Genomic DNA, 18309 nt, shown 5'->3' on the forward strand with positions numbered 1-18309 from the left:
CTGACATAACTTTGGATACATTCCCCCAAGAAAGAACTCCTAAGAAACCAAATGACCCAGTAATCAGAGAGCAAGGTATAGTCTCTCTGTAGTAGAACTCTCTACTTTTACTGATTGCATGTAGCAATTCCAAAATCCTTTTATCCCAAGGCTGTACAAAGGGTTCTGTATTTCCGTTACCTTTGTTCAGAAGCACAGAAATCCCAGTTCCATTCCACTGGCTTTTCTAATCTGTCTTGTTTAAGTCTCTCCAAGATGATATTCCTGTTTGAAGAACTTAAATATCCGTGTTTGAACTCCAGTCTCACCATGATGTGGATTCATTTTTTTTTCTCCTTGCCAGTTTGACCCACTCCTTTTCTCCTAAGACAAGCAGGGCTTCCAGTATGGGATAATGAAAAAACTCAAACTCCAGTTGTCAGATATGAAAAGAATAGATGAACCTGGAATCAGAGGATATGTGTTCAAATTCTAGCATTGCTACTTACTCTTTGTGACTTTGGACAAGACATTTAATTTATTTCTGTCACAATTTCCTAATCTATAAATGGCAAGATTGACCTCAAAAGTCTCTTCCAGTTCTGATTATTGTCAGAAAATTACTTTGAACATCTTAGTTTTTTGGATTTGTATTTTTTAATGGCCCCAAAGACTTGTGAGGAATGACTTATTGTTTTTTTTTTTTTTGCAAAGCAAATGGGGTTAAGTGGCTTGCCCAAGGCCACACAGCTAGGTAATCAGTAAAGTGTCTGAAACTGGATTTGAACCCAGGTACTCCTGACTCCAGGGCTGGTGCTTTATCCACTGCGCCACCTAGCAGCCCTCGAGGAATAACTTATGTAGGAGGGGAGTAGTCTCATTTTGGGACATGGATTTACCAGCAAAATTCTCTCTGACATCTGCTAGTGATCACTATAGCTATGATATCTATAATTGCACATGTAGACAATTGCCATTCCTAGTGGCCAACTGTCTTATATCTTAGGTAGGATACACTAAATATCAAAAAAATTTGAAAATAGTAAAATTTTTCTTCTTCTGCTGTGTGTTCAATGTCAGGGCTGTAAGTGCCTTTATCTGAGAGAGAGAGAAAGAGAAGGAAGAAGGGAAGGGGAGAGGGAGATGGGAAAAAAGGGAGGAAAGAAAGAGAGAAAAAGTTGAGGGTAAGGGGAACAGTGTGTGAAACAAATCACTAATTTACCTCCTCACAACCTTACCCTCACTCACATTATTCCTGACCTTCCTTTCTGTGTCCTGACCTTGGACCCATGCTACTGAACTCAGGCCACGTATTACCAGCATTGATTTGCCAACTTTGGAACTGTTTACTTATTATCCTGTGATCCCCAATTTCATTTTCTGTAATATGAGGGAATTCAATTAGGTGATCTCCAAGGTTCCTTCTAGATCTAAATTTATGATCTCATGATCCTTTTCTCTTAGCACTCTGAATAAGTATTTATTTGAAATGCCCTTTCCCTTAGGCTTGTGGATTCAGTTCTATGTTATTAATCATTCTGTGTCCCTGGTTCCCATAATATTCTTCACCTGCATCAAATTCTTCTACCTTACTCGTGGACCTCTCTACCCTCTAGGCTTCAGTCCCATCATCCCCATCCAGAATCTATCTTCCTTTGACTGTGCTCTTTGGTTCAAAATGACCAATTCTTTCTTCCCTCTAGACTACAAGGTCAGTTTCCAATTTTCACACAACAATTTGATCTGATAAACTCATTCATACTGATGTGCTTAATGACTAACAATTATTCCATGTGCTTCCCTTCCTGGGATAAGTTGCATTTTAAAAGGGTAGATTAGATCAAAAGTATGGACCTAATACAGATGCAGTTTGGGGTATAATATAGCAGTTTGTAGGAAAGAATTTTTTTTTTTGTTAGGAAGAATGACCCTGTAAATCCCCTCATGGAGGGGGTACGTTCCATGATGGAGAGAAATAGTCAAAATAGTACAGACCTAACTGGATAGCCTTGGTTTCAATTTGTGGCTTAGTCACTTTATTATCATTGTTTAGTTGTGTCCTATTCTTTGTGATCCAGTGGGCCATGGCACAGAAGATAATATTGTTTATGGGGTTTTCTTGGCAGAGATCCTGGAGTGATTTGCCATTTCCTTTTCCAGTGGATCACCTTTTGTCAGAACTCTCCACTAAGACCTGTCCATCTTGGGTAATCCTGCAGGACATGGCTCTTAATTTTACAGGACTATACAAAGCCTTCTGCCACTAGGAGGCAATGATCCAGGAGGGGTACTCTGTCACTTACTAGAGATATAACCTTGAGTCCTCTCAAAGTTCCTGTTTTTTTTTTTTTTTTGATTAAATAGTTTCTAAATATTCTTCAGATCACACATTGTGCAATTATATTTCTGGATTTTGAGAATCATTGTGTGATTTATATGTATGCATAAACACACACACAGACACCCCCCCCCCATTCTCTCTCTGGACTGGTGGACTAAATGAGAGCCAGAGTAATATAATGAAAAACATATATAGTTTCAACATTTAGGTATACTCGGTTTGAACCTACAACCTGAGACAAGTCACTTCATCTCTTTGGGTTTCAGTTTCCTCATCTGCAAAATGAGGTGGTTAGACCACATGATCCTAAGAAGAATTCTAGCCTTAAATCTATGACTCTATACAGCAATTCTTTCTCTGGGTTCCAAAACTGTTCTAGGGAGAAGACTGAGTTTTCTTCAGCTGGGTGCTCCAGGGCTGAGGATGCTGAGGAGAGAATGGAGCCTGTCATGTGTCTTCTATCAGAGAGCTATTTTCAGCCTGCTTTTCTGGGACTGTTCTCTTTAACTAGGAGTTACATACTTGCACCAAAAGAGCTGTTTCTTTCATTGAAGAAGACAGAATTACTGTACTGATGGGCATTTAAAAAAGACCCCAAACTCCTGGGAACATCCCTTGAGTTGTTTGATCAAGTCACCTTTCCTAGATCTGTGGTGACTGTAACACCATTAGACATCACTAGCCTGGTCTTATTTAGACTAGTTCCAGACAGCACTGATGGAACTAAATGAATTCGTGGCCCTGTAGGTTCTAGCTTATATCTCAAAATGTCTGTTTCACTACTGTTCTCCTATCATGTACCTTGAAATAAAATTAGCCTAGGTAGGATAGATATCTTTTAATAACACCCCTAAATCAACTGAGGAACAGTTGAGGGGGTATAGTTCTAGATTCCCCCAATTTATTTTCAAGGTCATGTGCCAGTGGCCTTAAATCATGTAAGATAGAAAACTGGAGGGACTCAGGGACTGTCAAAAACTAGAAAGTAGAGTGTGAGAAACATTGATATTCTGATCAATGACTGGAGACCCAAACAAATCAGTGCAGGACTTTAAGAGATGAAGTCTCACTGTGTTCTCTCTGTCATCAGAATTTATAAAGCGTTGCAGTGAAAAGCCCCTGGAGAATATTCCTAGAATTTTGCAAGTCATAAGCGTGTATGTAAAAATCTGAATCCCTCTCACCTTCTCCCTTCCCTCCCCCTACCCCAATACCAATAGTCTTGTAAGAACGAAGTGAGATAATAATTTCCAAGTCTGCCTGGTATTATTTCAGCCCTATTCAGTTAAATGCTAGCTTCTTGATTTGGAAATGATGTCATATCATGATGACATTAAATTTTTAGTTCTCTATATCTTGATTTTGAATGAGGTGAAATGTAGAGATCTAATTTTTAACTGGAGGGCAGAATGAAGAAGGGAGAGAGGAGAGATAGAGAGACAAAGAGAAAAGAAGGAAAGGATAGGAACAAGCCATACAAACATCCATCACTTCTTTTCATATTGCAGGATTACTAACATGTTAAATTATGAATTTTTTTGGTTCTATCTGCAGCCAAGAGCCCAGAAATTTGCTTACAAATAGCCAATATCCACATTATACTTTGAGGAGACACTTAGGTGCACAATCGGCAAAAACCTTTTGCTTGCCAAAGATAAAACTTGAAGTTGTACTGAATGGGCAAGCAGTAACTTGATGTAGAAACTTCTTAGGAGGGTACTGATAAAATATTCTATCCCTCTGAATGCACTTTTGTTTATCTGATGCCCATCCTTATAACCCCACTGAACTCTAATACCACCACCAGAATTTACAACTTTAAATTCAGTGAAATATAATCTAGCAAGAAAGAACTTTATAAAAACCCTTTCTGTAATAATGCAGAACAAATGAGATTCTCAGCTGCTCTGGACAGGAGACTGGGTTGGAGTTAACCGACTTGATCCAGGGTCTTATTTTTTCCCCTTTCTTTTTTCTTTTTCTTCTTGCTTACTAAAGTAAATGGCTTTGAAATCACCACAGACAAGTATCTCAGCTTTTGCTTCAGGCCCTTATCTCATCTAAGTGGGCTTTATTAGATGAGATCATCTACGCAGGACTTATTTCAGTTATAAAATGAAATAAAAAAATTAAAAATGTAATTGGTTGATGCTCTCTTGCCCTCGGTTTGGAAGGGAAGATTTTGATATGTGAGATAGTAGCCTAGTTAAATGGGTATTTACCCATTCCTGGCTTATGATCTCTGAGATCCTGATAACCACTTACCCATATTGGTCACACTAACTTTGGAGAGAATTTCCTTTGGCTGATTTTACTTGGGATCCTCCAACTCCAAAGCCAGGATCCAGTAGCTGAGATGATAGTGGGGCTATTGAGGGCTCAGGACATCCTTAAATAAAAGCTACTAGGCTCCCCATATTTCTAACCTACATGCTAAACAAGTTTCCTAGGAATCCTGGTGGTGGTGGTGGGATCCCTGTCTGCTCCCTTACTACCCTATTAAGAGGAGGTGAGGGTAAGAAGGTAAGAGAGTGAGAGGTCCCTCATTTTGTTTTTTTCCCAAATAGATTACAGACAGTTCTCACTTTACATAAATTCACATCACACAAATTCAACTTTACATAAAGAATTATGAAAGATTATTTAAAGATAATATTTCTTGCTTTCATCAGATATAGGCAGAAAAGAGAGCCAGTATCAAAACATCTCTTGATAACAAATAAAAATAGTCTAACCAACTGTTAGTGATTAAAGCCATGGATAATAGAAGAGGAAGGGGCAAGATATTGCACACCTATGTTAACTTTACTGTACAGTGCTGTGTATATTTTATCATTCATTTTTCATTTCATAATTCTCCTTATAATCATGGTACAGTATTCAATGTCTGTATTTTAGTACGATATGTAAAGATATTATTTGCTATATTCTTTATTATAAGAGCTAATTGAACTGGATCAGTAGGGGAAAATTTGCATTATGTAAAAAGCACTTTATATAGAGGTCTGTTCATCTTCCCTTCTTCAGTGGCATGTGTGTATGTGCGCACATGTGTGAGATTATGTGCATGTATACTGTATGATCTATGTATGTGTGGGAGCATGCAGAGGATTTTAGTATTCCTAGAATTGACTATTTTAAAGTCTGTCCATCACAAAATCATACTTAGCCTGAATTAATCTTAGCTTACATGTCTTGTTGAAGCACATCTGTTTGACATTTTAAATTTCTCACAGGTCTTATTTTTACAGTTCCTGACCATCAGTCTCTACTCTACATCTTTAAGAAATTCCCTCAATCAAGATCGAGGTCCATTGCTTTAAGGATACCTGGTAAGAAATGTCTAAATTCATGGTATATTAAAATGCTATTTGTTTATGGTTTTGTGAGGGTAAACCACCTGCCACCTCTGGGAAGAGGCAGGAGATCTGTATCTTTTGCTTGGATAAGAACCCCTTCATCCCTCCATGAATCCAAGTTTTCTGTCACTGTCTCTTCAATCTAAGTTTATGATCACTGATGACTTGGGTGGCAGCGGCAGTGATATTGGTGGGCAGTGGGGGTGGGGGTGAAAGATATTTTTAGGGGATTTTTTATTCAGAGGTCGCTGCATTAAATTGTGAGTCATGGAATCTTGGTGGGGGGCAGCCAGGGAGGCTGAATGATCAAGCAGTGGAGGGGTATAGTAATTGCACTTAGAGCAAAACTGCTCTCAGTGATTTTATTATCAGACCCCTGAGTATTTGAAGCTATTAATAGATTGGTGCACTTATCAAGGAGTTTTTGACTTCTATCTTGGTTGACATGCCTGCAATCATTCTCTCGTCCATATGCACAGCATGGAACTTTGACCTGATGCTGCTAACAGGACCAACTCACCAAGGGTGGGTTCCCTCTAAACCAAGGCATGTGCACAAGGAAGGCAGATGCCCCCATGAGAACACCCACCCATTACCAGAGTTCAATTCTATTTCACTCTCTGATCCCAAGGTTCAGCCACAATCCAGGTTTGGAGAAAATCATTTTCAGAAGGAATGTGTTATACCAATATGACTGAGAGACCTTTATAATTGATGGTTGTTTTTAGCATTCAGCAAGATAGAAACTTAAAATAAATATAGAAACACAATTCATAGGTTTGATTTTTTTTATGTATGTGTGTACTTTTTTGTGGTCTTTATTGGGGCCTATCTGTGACATCCCCATAAGCTCATATTCCATTCTAATTAGCTAAATCTACCTTCTCCTGACCATATTCCTTAGAGGTCATCACATAAACCATTTAAATTGATAGCAGAATTATGCACGAAGAAATTAATTTTATATTGCCTTGTATACAATTTTTTATTGTAACTTTATCTTGTTTCAGAAGTGCTTACTTTCTGATTTTGTGGCTATTACTGACCGTGGATTACTTTTATTTTGGGTTTTACACAACAGTTATATTAGAAATTTGCTGTTTTATTCTTACCTTCTTAGTAAAAATCCTTTTATCACACAATGGGTAATTTATATCCATTACCAACCCTTTCAATCCTTTTCAGTGGGGCTGTCAGTGCCTTTGGCACAGTAATGATTAATGTGATCTAATAATAGTGTGCCATTATATTACCTTAGTAAAACATGTACCAACATCCTATTCAGATCTACCAAATTCATAGCTTCCTATAATATTTTTGTTGAAAGACAGGATTACTATTTTTCAAAGCTGATTTTTTTCCCTTTAACATATTTAATGAAATTCACAATCCTTTGCCATAGTCATCACAGGCATGTGTTTGGGCTTGATGGGTGAATTTTATATCTTTCTGCCTTATTGTGATTTGTTAGGCAAAAGGTCTGACATGCAAAGAGATCGAGTGGAGAGATTGTTTTGTTTTTGTTTTGTTATGTCTGTGCTGTGTGTGGGGGTGTGAAGTTTCTTTTTGCTTGTTTTTATTTGATTTTTTTTGAAGCTGGATTATTTTTTAGAATCTCTTTAGGTTTATAATAAGGAAAGCGTATTTTAGATCAAAAGGCAAATGAAAAGCATGCTACTATGCTGAAATAATATATATATGCATATGTATGTATGTTTGTGTATATATATAACACACAGCATACATATATATTTCTACTATTGTCCTCATTTTTTTATGTTGTCTGCCACCTGCCACTGCCTAGAGTTGAAGCAGCTACCACTAGGAGTGGGGAACATCTGGCTTCCAACATCTGTACCCAGGGACATCTATCAGTATAACAATAAATGACTTCTGACCAGCTTATCCTCCCACTATAGCATGAGCCCTTGAGTCTTTCTTCAGATGGAGGGGGGAACAAAAGTCATTTTTAGAGTTATTCTTCTTCAGGACATTTGTGCAGAGCAGATTCCATAGATAAGAAGTTTGGGTGGGGTGTTGGGGGTGGTAACCTATAGAGATTGCCACGGTTAGAGTTCCTTTCCTTTCACTCACTGTTATTTAAGGATGTTTGGGGTCATATATTCCTTTTTACTTTTCCTTCCTTCCCCTCCCGAGGCAAATCTTCTACTTCAAAATAATATATGCATGTATAAATCCTGGGTTGTGTAAGTTTGTGTGTGAGTGTGTGTGTGTGTGTGGTGTGTGTGTGAGAGAGAGAGAGAGACAGACAGACAGACAGACAGACAGAGACAGAGAGAGACAGAGAGATAGACAGACACAGACAGACAGAGACAGAGAGGACAGAGAGAGAGGCAGAGACAGACAGACAGAAACAGAGACAGACAAAGAGAGACATATAGAGAGACAGACAGAGAAGGGAGAGAGACAGAGAGAGACAGAGGGACACAGAGACTCAGAGACAGACAGACAGACACAGACAGACAGAGAGGACAGAGAGACAGAGACAGACAGAGAGATAGAGACAGACAGACAGAGAGGACACAGAGAGAGAGAGAGAGAGAGAGAGAGAGAGAGAGAGAGAGAGAGAGAGAGAGACTTCCTTAGAAATGACAGTCACTCTGAGGCCTCGTCCTGACTGAAATAGAATAGCCTTCCTTCTACCATTCTAAGGCTCTGTTGTAGCGTCTGGCCTGAGAGAGAGGATCTGTTTCTTGGTTTCATCCACTTAAACCCCATCATAATCATCCATGTGATTGATAACATTCCACCTTTTCATAGGGCCTTAAATCTCTGTCAGCCCAGGAGGACATTATTGTACTGAGGGTGAGATGTACTCAAACAATTACACACTTAAATCTAAATGGAATGGTGTGTGCTCTGCTTCCCCATGCTTTGTGATTGGTGTTAACTAGTGATGTACCTCTACATTCTCCTGAAACCTTGGGGATTGCAAAGGGAAAGTAGAGATGTGGGTTTTTTTTTTTTTCCTACTGAACTTTTTGCCACTGAGCATCCAAAGGCAGCCAGGGCAATAAGTTTCTTTTGACTTTTGGGAAGTGAGGATGGAGATTTGGAAAGTGAGGAAAAGAGATAGAGGGGGCTAGGCTGAGAGATCCTTGTTTTTGATTCAGTACAGAAATCACTGCTGTAACGTTGGCTTGAAATATGCAATCAGCTTGAAATTAGGAAAAGTATTTTGAATACAGAATTTATATCCAAATACTTGAATCTTGATACATGCATGCACACATACATGTATATATTTAAATCAGGAGTAGAGGAAAGGCAGAAATAAAGTCTTTGTCATAAAAATATTGCCTGGAGTATTTGCCATCAGTTTATGCTCTGCCACACCAGAATACATTCTCATACCATTAACATTTAAATATAAACTGTTCTCATTTGTATTTATAACTGATCCTTGATAACAATAAATGAGAAAATATAGCCCCGCCTCTGCCACCTCAGTTTACCTTCAAAATTTTCTGAGACATCAATATTAAATTTAGAAGATTCAGTGACATGGATGGGGTGCAATCTGTACCAATGGAGGTAACAAATACATCATGAATATCCATGGAAGAAATCAAGTAACATTACTTACCTCTGTCTAGCATAATTACACATGATTTGCTAACTGGTAGTGCATTTTCTCTATCCCCAGAAATGAAAAAGCCCAAATACATTGCATAGGCAAAAAATAAAATGCTACAACAATAAAAAAAAAGTCAAATGAATTCTTTATTCTTGTCCATTTCTTTTCTTTTTTGCCCAAAAGCCTCATTTTTTTTGCAAGGCAAATGGGGTTAAGTGGCTTGCCCAAGGCCACACAGCTAGGTAATTATTAAGTGTCTGAGACTGGATTTGAACCCAGGTACTCCTGACTCCAGGGCTGGTGCTTTATCCACTAGACACCTAGCTGCCCCCACCTCATTTTTCTTAAGTACTTGGAACTTTGGAATGTTTTTTCCTAGGTTGGCTGTGTCTGCAAAGTTTTCCTATGATTACATCAATTAAGTTGAAGAGAATATGGGTGATATGTAGATAGATCATCAGGCCTGGAATCAGGAAGACCTGAGTTTAAATTTAGTTTCAGACAGTTGCTGGTTGTGTTACCCTAGGCAAATCACTTAACCTCTGCCTCAGTGTCCTTATCTGTAAAATAGGGATAACAATAACATCTACTCTTTAGGGTTGTTGTAAAGATCAATGAAATAATAATTGCCTGGCATAACAATGCCTAGCTTAAAGTAAGTATGTAAATGTCAGTTATTGTGGTTATTGTGATGATGATGATGATGATGATGATGATGATGATGATTATATGCCTAGATCAACAAGAACTGAAAGTGGTGAATCCCTATAGATGCCCTACTGGCAGTGTTGACTGAATTCTTAGAGATTTGCAAGGCAGTTTAGTAAATTAGGAACTTCTTAATAGCAGTTTTTTTTTGTAAACTAAGACAGAGTACCTTGCCTCAAAGTTAGACACATGGGTGAAAAATTTGGGGAGGTCAGAATCCTTGGTTTACAGGCAGAATACTCATGCCCAAGATGAGGCATTTGGTAACAGCATACATTTTCCTCACAATAAGTCTAGGAAGTAATGCTGTGGGTTTGTTCCCCATTTTGCAGCTGAGGAAACTGAGAGGTACATAGCAAGTGCCTGATAATTGCTCCAACTCAGGTTTCCTGACTCCAAGACAATAATACAACATCCTTTCTCTCATTAGGGGGTAGGGGGTGGATCCCATTTCATTGATATGAAGAAATTCCTTCTACCGATGCAGGTTGGCACCTTCTCTGAAACTTATAGTCTTATTAACTACTGAGGTTAAGTGATTTACCTATGGACTGCCTCTATCCTTTGGAAAGTCACTTAATTTTTCAGATCTTTAGGCAACTCTTTAAGGTTCTCTCTGAGTCCTGTTGACTATGCTATATTGATGCTTTTTTCTCCACAGAAAACACATACATAAACATACATGTATATACATATACACATTTCTAATCAAATCTTTTTATTTTCTTTCAGTCTTGTGACATTTTGTCACATTGCTGGCCACTGATAAGCATTTTTGACATCTCTGCAATTTTGTGGAGATGCTAGTTATTTCCTTCATTCAGCATATGTTCATGTTGGCAGAACTGAGATCTGGGCTGGGGGTCTGCATATTGAAGACTGTGAAGGATGATCCCACATTATTCAGTGGTTTGATTTGCTTACTTCAAGGGACAAGTTCACAGTGGTTCTCCAGTCATGTCACTTGAATTCTTGAAGGTCTGACAATCTTGTGAGTTGAAAGTCTGATCTTTTCCCATCTCCTAATTTTTACAAGAAGGTCTAAGAGTATGGGGGGTGGTGGTATCTAGATAATTTTCTCTCTTCAATCTTTTATTCATACAACAAAGAAACCAACACATGTGAGGCCATTTTTTGATTCCTACAGGATTTGAAATGGTTTGTGGAGCATTGTAGGAGGACTACAGTAAGGCTAGTGATCACACTATAGTTTTTCCATCTTTATTTATTTGTAGAAGAATTTCACAGATATAGTACTGAGAGTTTGGGATTTATTTGGTATTTGGGGAAGATATGCCTTCTGATGGATACCAATGTAGTTATGGTCAGTGGGAATGGGCAACCCATGAAAGGGAAGAAAAGAACCTCCCCCCCACCCCATTAGATTTTGTCTTCTGTAGTGGCCCAGTTCTGTATTTTTAGCATCCACTGAAATGTAATGTTTTGCTCTTGGTTTATTATGTATGCAAGTATCTTGCTGATAAATTACATGTGTAATTGTACTCCAGTAACCACTGCTATTCAATAACAACATATAATTAAACTCACCCTTGTAGTCATTGAACTCTTCCTTTCATGACAAGATCATTGACCATTCCAAAGAAAGCTATATGGTTGCATATATTAAATACACAATGGTCTCTGAGTACACACCCACAGGCTGTGTATCCAATTTATGCTTGTGTAGAATGACTTCCTCCAGACAAATGTGTCAACTATGAACTAATCTGTAGTCTCCAGGATTGAGTTGGAAGAGAATCATAGAGGGAGGGCAGGATGGAATCTGTGGCAAGAGAGAAAGCATGACTCTTCTTATCAATGAGATGTTTTCTTTGTATTGTCCACATATATAGCCCACACAACATAGTATACACAAATGGTCAGTAAAGATTTATTGAATGAATGAATAAATGAATCCCAGAAGTTTCTTGGTTTGGACTCAGATCCTCATTTTTCCCTTCTGCCAAATTTCCATGATTATTTTGTGGAGTATCATCCCTTCACAAAACACTAAGTGTTCATACAGGTCCTAAAGTATGCCACACACCCAGGGCTGCAGCTGAAACGACTGTCTAATGTTTTGTATTTCTTTTGATAGCTAATTATATTACTTTGGATGGGGAAGATAGGGAACTTGGAGAGAAAAGGATGCTCATGACTAGTGTTAGGTAAACATGCCTCTCATTCACACTTCTTATTTAATTCTCAGAGCAGGGTATTTATCTGCTTATTTTCTCTGGTCAGGTAGAACAAGGAAACTTCTTGGATTAGAAGATAATTTCAGAAAGCTAGCATGTCTACATGCACAACATTTCCTTAGGATTAGAAAGAGAACATAAGCCAATCGATAATTTCTTCTTGCATTAAAAAATTGAATTATTTCCATAACCTAGAGGAATGAAAATCATGGGCACACAGTGATTGATTTTCTTCCCTTCTTCCTCACATTCACACTGTGGGCTAAGAATGAGTTTTGTATTTAATATCACTTGATGTTACCACCATCCCCACAAAGCTTAGCCCCATCTCTTAAGTTTGGTACTGAGCCTGTTCCATATCAATCAATCAGTTGACTAATCCATCAACCAACAAGTCTCTTTTAAGCCCTAGACATTGTGCCGAGGATAAAAATCTGATGATGACCTACTTACATGAAACTTACATTCAAGTAGAAATGACAGTAACTACATATATAGGTTCATCTATAAATAAATGCAAAATAGTTAAATATAAGTTAATTTGAGAGGGAGAACATAAAACCAGAAAAGTCTTTAATAGCATGAGAGGTGAACTAAATCTTGGAGGAATGGGAATTATGGGAGGCACAAGTAAGAGTAGCCTGCATTCTAAGTATGGAAGGTGACCAGTGGAAAGTAAGGAAGAGAAAACATGCATATTACATATGCAGAACAGAAAGATCATGTGAGATGGAGAATAATTTCCAAAAAAGCAATAAAGATAGGGTGAGGCCAGATTGTATAGAGCTTTAAAAACTAAAGAGAGGAGTTAGCAAGTTACTGTAGTTATTGATTGAGTAGGGAAGTTGCATGGCTGGATCTATACTAAAGGAAAATCATTTTGGCAACAGTGGGTAAGACTAGAATGGGGAAAGATGAGGGAGGGAGACCAATTAGGAGGCTGTTGCAGTAATCTAGGGAGGAGGTGATAAGGGTCTGAATTGAATTGGGAGCTGTGTGAGGTATCAGATTTAAGAGATATGGAGGTGGAAACAGAAAAATTTGCAATTGATTGGCTATGCTAGATGAAGAAGATTAAGGAGATGAGGATAATACTAAGAAGATGAACCTGGGAAGCAGGATGATAATGGAGCATTCTACAGAAATAGGGAAGTTTGAAAGGGGGGAGGTTTGGAAGGAATGTATTTAGTATAGTTTTGGACTTGCTGAGTTTGAGATATCTCTTAGCTCCACTTCAGGCTTCTAGTTGAATTTCCAAAGTTCATGGTCAATGGAAGACAGAACCATTAACCTTCTGCTTGTCTCCTCTTATCTCCCTGACCCCTCCAGTCTGCCATGTCATTTAACTGATAGGTTGACCTGGAATTAAGAATTTCCTAATTTTTCTTTAATACAGAGGACAAACTCTGGTCAAAGTTTTGTCCAGTCTTCAAAACTGAGGGGAGAACAAAGTTTTAGCTTTCATTTCACAATTGTATGGATAATTGAAACCACCCAGTCAACCAGATATGTACTAGCGATGAGGAACCTAGAGGCAGTGATGAGCCTTGAATTTATCCCAAGAAAACAACATTGTAGTTTTTTTCTTTATATTTAAAAATATAAGACTTCACTCCTATGCCCTAGTCCCCCAATAATCACTGTATTTTGACATTGAGTTTCAAGTGGTTGCTATGTGAGACACAATGGTGTCTTTTTATGAACTTTTGCCTGCAGAATAAGCCCAGCAAATTTGGGCTCTTACCCTTTCAGTTCCCTGGGTCAATTCATTTTGTACAAAGGAAAGCATGATAATTTGAGTTGTAGGCTGATAATGTTTTCTACACATTTTAGCACTCTGCAAGAAAGACAAAAATGAGTTGTGATTTTGGTCTATCTTTTTTCTCTTGAGAAATTGTAATACCCCAACAAAGCCAGCACCTTGCACGTAGTAGGTCAACATTTATTGAATGATTGAGTAAATGAAACAATTGATGGCTGCTGTTTGTTACATTTCTTGGGCATTTGGGGACTCAAGAAGTAAAATAATGACCTTAAATAATTATTTAATAATCTGGTACCTTCTAAAAAAAAGTGGGCCTTCATTGTTATTAAAGACAAACTTTTGGTCTAACAGATAGCAGCAATATGGGACTCAACCTTTCAACTTTTGACGAAAAAGTTTCATTCTACATATTTCCAATTGAATTTCTTCTCTTCTCAAAAATCTATCCATCATACAATATTTATCAAGTACTTGCTGTGCTGATCTGTTCTAGGCACTATAGAGGATACTGAGATTTACAACAATTGTTCCAGGAACTTTCAGACTAGTTGGGGAGACTAAAATAATTAGGAGTTGTGAATTTCTAGAAGAAAAATGTTAGGAAAATTATTTTTCATCTTGAGGACTTTTTTCTTTTGGTTAGTACATTTATTTGCAAACCTCTGAAAAACTGAAAAAAAAGAAAAAAGTTTTCCTCCGCATTTTCCATTTTGGGAGTAGTATTAGAAAAAAAGACTTCACATGTCTAAATAATTAAAATATGAAATTGAACTATACATAATATTTTTATGAATAAAGACTAGATCTGTGACTTTAGTATAGGGACTCCTAGGTGAAGACACTCCCTATACCAAATAATGCTGACACCTTTTTACAACTTATAGTCTTAGACAATTGAGTAGAGTATGTCCCAACATAAGACCCAGAGTCCATTCTGTGAATGAGTTCCTCAAAGTACATTCATGTGATATTATTAGATTTTATTATTATTATACTCATTGGTATACTCATAGGTTACATTATAGTCATAAATAAATATTAAATTCAATTATGTGGCCCTTGACTAGTTTTTGTTGGGCAATGCAGCCCAGAAGAGATAAAAGATTTGACACTTTGACCTGCAGTGTTGTGATATTACGTGGTTTGTTTGGGTCTTGCAGCCAACAAAACTTTCTGTCTTTTTGATTCTTGGTCTTATACTCTATTCACTATACCAGTCTGACTTTCAGTAAACCAATAAAAAGATTTTTAAAAGGAAAAAAATCTTGATTTTTTCTTTTTTTTTAAGTTTCCATATCACCTCCTACAAATCTCTTTATTTTTTTTCTTCTACAGTCTCAAATATACAGAACTCATGCTGTTCTAGCATATAGACTTTAGACACTAAGCCATCATTGGCCTTTTTTAGAGGAGGCTTCTCCAATCCTTGTTTGGGAAATGCTTATTGAATTGAAATAACATGAATGAGAGTAGTCATGATTTGGACCAAATCTGAGGAAAAAAAAAAAACTCCTTGATTGGTCAATGGGGAACTTAAGAAAGACAAGGGAGGAGCAAGGTCCAGAGATCTCCAAGGATGGGAAAGGAGCAAAGCAAGGGAGTTTCAGGAAGGTTTGGACTTCCTACCACTTGGTAGGGGGTGGACCAGATGATCCTTTGGCAATATTTTATAGTCCTAGAATCCAAGAGTATTTTTCCTCTGGCTATGTAGACATGCTTTGCTCTATCCCTCTTCCCTGTACTGATTTACTCAGTCTTCTTTTTTCCCCTTGGGTGAAGCAGGTCAGTGAGAATCCCTCAGGATGAGAAGGAGGGAGGAAGCTGGGAAGTCAGTCGTTCACATCTCTGTTCAGTTCTCTGATAGACAGTGAAGAGGTATCTGTCAGGGACCTTTGTGCATGTACTTGGGGTTTTGGGTCCAGTGTTAATGCACTTGCTCAGATGATATTTCCCTGCTTTGGGAGCTGCTGCTTTGAACCACTTTCCTAGTCTTGCTGCCCTTAGAAGCCTGCTCTCTGCCCCTGGCTATTTCCCCAGGGAAATCATAGGTTATGTCCAACAGGGCTAGCTTCTGTCGAGACATCATGTTACAGCTAATTCCTCTGCCTGCCTGGAGAGCATTCTGGGGGACAGAGGTTGGTGGAGAAGACGCAGACAAGACAGTATGGTCTAGAGCAGAAAGGAGACCTGGGGAGGGTATCCCTTGGCCACTCTGTGGGGAAGGAGGAAAGTGAGGTCCCAGGTCTTTCCTGATATTTGTACTTGGAGTAGGTTTCTCTTAGCCGAGTCCCGAGATTCAAAGTTTGCAGCTGGCGTCTGGTTGGGGGAGGGGAAAGGAGGGGAGGAAAGAGAAGTGGCCAGCTGTGGAAGGGATCAGCTGCCCCGGTTCAACCCTATGGAAGAATTCTGACGAGGTGCTCCCTCCAATGATTGGCTTGTCTCTCAAGGTCTTTTTACCGTAAAAGAACCAGAACATTCTTTGTAAAGCCCCCAGCACTTTTAAAACCCAGTGCAAAGTTAGCAGGGTACCTCTCTATTCAATACCTCCGTTCCCCTCTTTCACCCCTCACCGGATAGATTTAATGAAAGGCTGGATCTGAAACCCTATTGTGACATTATTGGACAATTTATTACGGAGGTATTTCTAGATGCAATTATATAATCTCACATTATATTCAGAAATTTGATGTGTGGGTGAAAGTTTACATTGAGTTTAACAGAATTTCTCCTTAAGTGCTTTTTATCGGGGAACCTGTTTGACCCCCAAGCCTCTTCTCTCTCCAGCCCTCGAGGTCTTTATTACTAAACTTTTAAAAGATTGCACCATTTCCCCTACGTGGTGTGTTCTTGAATACAGATGCATCTTGTAAAGGAGGAGATAAACCTTTTTTCCTCTGACAGAGATGCACATGTGATTTATCATGGATCCTGTCTTAGCACTCCATCTTTACAGTAAAGCGATGTAAGGATGGGGTTGACTCTATCTCTGGGCAGGATTAGAAATGTAGATATTCCATTTTATATTTGAGGAGAGGATTATTGTGCAGATAAAGAAGAGACCATTTACCTTGGGTGAAAAGCTGTGGTTTAGAGTGGAGTAAAACCCACCAGGCCCAACTGAGGCCACACACACTAGCTAAATAAACACTCCACACCCCAAATCTGGCTTAAGCAAACAGCCTGCAGTTTTATTGTAATGCATATGGAACAGCAGACCAGGTGCCAGGCAATAAGCTCCATGCTGCCTTTTAAATAACCTCCTTTACGAGGTTCTTCTTTGACAGCCTTGTCCTTCTGAAATGGGGTCGTGTTTCCAGCCTCTGCTCACTTGCCTTTTCAACTCTTGACAAAAGAACTCTAGTCACAGGAGACCAGGTCTTTGCCTATAATTGTCACAACCTTGCTCCAAAGTCAAACTTGACCTTTTCCCCATCTTTTGGGCAGAGCAGGGATTTCCTTTTATTCTTCTTATTTTTTTATTGGTAAGGCAATGGGGTTAAGTGACTTGCCCAAGGACACATAACTAAATAATTATTGTTAAGTGTCTAAGATCAAATTTAAACTCAGGTCCTCCTGACTCCAGGGATGGTGCTCTATCCACTTCGACACCTAGCTGCTCCTCCCTTTATTCTTTTTTTTTTTTTTGCAAGACAATGGGGTTAAGTGGTTTGCCCAAGGCCACACAGCTAGGTAATTATTAAGTGTCTGAGGTCTGATTTGAACTCAGGTACTCCCACTCCAGGGCCAGTGCTCTATCCACTGTGCCACCTAGCTGCCCCTCCCTTTATTCTTAAGGCATTTTACCCCATTTTGAAGTTGTGACCTAGCTTTTCCAATTGGTGCCCCTCTCCTCTCTACCCCCAAATATTCATACTAAGACAGTCTAAGCAAGTTCTTTTACCCAATGTGTTTCATCATTTACTCCTTCCAATTTTTTTCCCCAGATCTTTGGTCAATTCAATTCAAGTCTGCAAAGTATTTAAATATTCAGTTTATACCTACTAAGTGTAAGATGATGTTGGTTCCTAATTGTAAACTGACTCCTTCAAATTGACTTTACTTTCTTAGCATGATCCAAATCACCTTCAGGGCCTCAACAATCACATTCATTTAGAATCACAGGCTCCAATCAATCAGGAGACCAGATAACTAGTTGATTGAATTCTTCTACTGTTCAACTGGTTGTTTTAGTTCCCTGGAGACAAAGTTTTTACTACCATGAACCAAGATGAAAGACTTTTCCCTCTTTGAGGTTAGATTTGATGGACTCTAAGGTCTCTTTCACCTTTCAGTCTATGATGATCTTCACTCCCCTGATACCTGGTGTATAATTCTAACCTTGTCACCTCCTACTGGACAAC

The 18309-nt window shown here is 38.6% G+C and overlaps 1 protein-coding gene across 10 annotated transcripts in view; it reads left to right on the forward strand.

Moving 5' to 3' along the window:
• The window catches only part of ZNF536 (zinc finger protein 536), a 590155-nt gene that overhangs the window by 67951 nt on the left and 503895 nt on the right, over positions 1-18309 (forward strand). For 6 of the 10 annotated variants that reach the window (XM_074211458.1, XM_074211455.1, XM_074211462.1 and 3 more), the window contains exon 2: positions 5557-5652. The gene's annotated coding sequence lies outside the window, so the exon portion shown is untranslated. The remainder of the gene's footprint in view (positions 1-5556; positions 5653-18309) is intronic. The other 4 variants (XM_074211460.1, XM_074211457.1, XM_074211459.1 and 1 more) reach the window with 1 other exon arrangement.

This window comes from Macrotis lagotis, chromosome 1 (assembly GCF_037893015.1).
Source record: "Macrotis lagotis isolate mMagLag1 chromosome 1, bilby.v1.9.chrom.fasta, whole genome shotgun sequence".
NCBI classification, from domain to species: domain Eukaryota; kingdom Metazoa; phylum Chordata; class Mammalia; order Peramelemorphia; family Peramelidae; genus Macrotis; species Macrotis lagotis.